Below are 2858 nucleotides of genomic sequence, written 5' to 3'. Positions count from 1 at the left end.
AATGAGTAGCACCTAGATCAAACAAAATTAATGCATCCATAAAAGCTATAGAAAATATACCTTGTACAACAACATTAGAAGCTTGAGCCTCCTCTAGATTCAAAGAAAACACTCTGGCTTGAGTTTTACCAGCTTGTGAAGTCTAATCAGTATCATATTCTCCGCTGTTTCTTCCTCCTATGTTTCCATATCCTCTGCCATGTTGGCCGGTAAACGTACTTTTTGTCTGTCCTTTCCTAGATTCTGCTGGAAATATAGTCTTTCTTGCTGATAAAATGGTTGTGCAACACTGGAAATAGAACCTTGTAGTCCCGACCTCGAATACTCTCTAGCAAAATGGCCCTGTTGGCCACAAATAAAACATGCTCCTCTAGCGAGATGGCATACGCTATAATGCCTCTTATTGTAAGTCGGACAAATGGGAGTTTTAACTCGTGCACTACTAGCAGTCCTTGCATCAAACCCTATTCCAGAAGTACTAGCTCGAGTATTATGCATGCCTCTCTTGTGATCGCATATACGATGATGTCTCAAACAATTTCCAGTATTAGATGTGCTAGAGAACTCTGCACAATACGAATATTCTCACTCCTAGCTAATACTTGTCCATTGGGATATGAAATCCTTCCAAACTGAATCATAGAAGTTTTAATCTATTGAGAACTATCAATTACTTGAACCAAATCTATGTTCGCAGACAACAAACCGAAAAACGCGGGCCCCAAGTCCTTCACAAACCTTGAGTTAACCCTCACTAGGTCTAACATCGGATCAAGAGCAAATCAGTCACATACTCCTGCATTGACCTGTCTCCCTTATTCAAAGACAACAACCTATCACGATAACTCTTTGTCACCGAGAACGGTAGAAATAACTCTCTGTATTGATTCACACTCAGCCAAGTCTTCTGACCCATTGTTGGCTGAATAAAACGCTGAAACTAGTCCTTCGCTGGTCCTTTTTATAAACATATCCACCAACACGATAAACTTTCTTACATCAGCCTATAGGCGTGTAGCATTACGTTCTTCCTCTTTCAAAAAGTCTAATGTGTTAAGAACCATCAAACACAATTAGCTTAAGACGCATATAAGCCAGGACTATGTCACGATTGGTATTGGCGCCTATGCACTGTTGTTACAGTTGCAAATGCTCTCTGTGAATATTCTACACCTCTGCTTGATTGTCTTACATAGCCATCACATAAGTCAGAATATGTTTCATATCAAAACCTGGGGCATTAGGCTGATATGGCATCTCTATTGCTTGCACCATGGATGCTTGACCTCTACCTCTACATCGGCCTCGGCCTCGTCCACAACCTCATCCACAACCTCATCCACAACCTCTACCTTTACCTACTGCTTCAACCGGTTCATTCTGCCCTCTTTGGACAGATGACTCATCATGAGCCTCTTCAGCCTTATTTTGTGTCATCGCAGCGCGAGCACACATTTGACGTTGCTAGGGAATGAGAGTGGTAGCTCCAAAACCTGTAGCAAGCCTAAAATTACTACAAACATTTTGCTTTTCAAATCATATGGACTTATGATATACGTTTCGAGAAAGCCTTTTTTAATAAATTTTAGAAACCATCCGTTATAATTCCGTTAATCCACTTTGTTTAAACCCAAGTTAAAATCACCACATGCTAGGTTTGGGTTTAAACCACTAGGGCTATCCATAGGTTGGTTAGGGACTGCCATATACAAACCCCTTCTTCCCCCCAACTCTGCTCGTTGAGTAGACGACTTCTGCTCGCCAAGCAGAAACTGTTCTGCTAGCCGAGCGGAATTCTGGTCGTTCGAGCAGAAACACCTCTACTCATTTGAGTAGAACCGAGCTCCTCGATTCCCCTTCTGCTATTCCATATGCTATCCAAACAATCCGTGTATAAATACTTCCAATTCAATCAATTAAAACCATTATCTAAAGCTTAACATGTTCAAAATGATAAAATAGATAAATTGTCTATAAACCCTAACATAACCATTAAAACACTGAATTGAATTTAGATTCTAGCTTATTATCTTGATTATATGCGAGTTGTCTAAGAAATCGGAGTTAGAAAGGAGAATCGGTAACCCTAGCTTGGTCGCCTACTGTTCGCACGAGAACATGAAGAAAAAACCACCTTATAATTTTCTGAAACTTTAACGAAAATTGCTTAAAATTATGTTGCGGATATTGATATAAAAATCATTAGCTCGGGACTTATACTTTATTTTATATTAATTTTCTTAAGTTTTCCTTATTCCTGCTCAGACTCGGTTTAAGGAATAAAAATTTCCAAATTTAATTATTATTTCGCGATAAATAAAATAGGCCCACTACAATCCTATTCTTGAATATTTTAACTTAACTTAGACTTTTACGATTTTAATTATTCAATATTATTATGAGGTATTACATGATATTAATTTTGTAGGGTTATAAAAAAGAAGATGTCACAACTCAAAATCGGAGGTCGTGACCGGCTCTTTAGAATGTGAGTGTGAGATCCGAAACCCGCAGTAAGTCTCACAATAAACAATCATCCTGCAATACAATATATTTATCCAATGTTCGGGGGGAAACCGAGACTCCAAATCAACATAAATAATTTGAATGCTCGATACAGTTCGAGACTTAATAACAAGAATATACACATTAATAATAATAAGTTAATATACGATTATACAACAGACATATAATACTTGTATGACTAGTTCAATCTAGAGTTAAAACATTTATTTAACGTACATATAAATAAAATTACTTCAGAGAAAAAGAATTCGAAAGTAACACCACGCCCACAAACGATAACATGAAAATGGAGAAAACAACAGGGTCAGTTAAAACTGAGTGAATTCATATCA

The sequence above is a fragment of the Mercurialis annua genome, linkage group LG4 (assembly GCF_937616625.2).
Source record: "Mercurialis annua linkage group LG4, ddMerAnnu1.2, whole genome shotgun sequence".
NCBI classification, from domain to species: domain Eukaryota; kingdom Viridiplantae; phylum Streptophyta; class Magnoliopsida; order Malpighiales; family Euphorbiaceae; genus Mercurialis; species Mercurialis annua.
Note: the sequence above shows the minus strand (reverse complement) of the source record.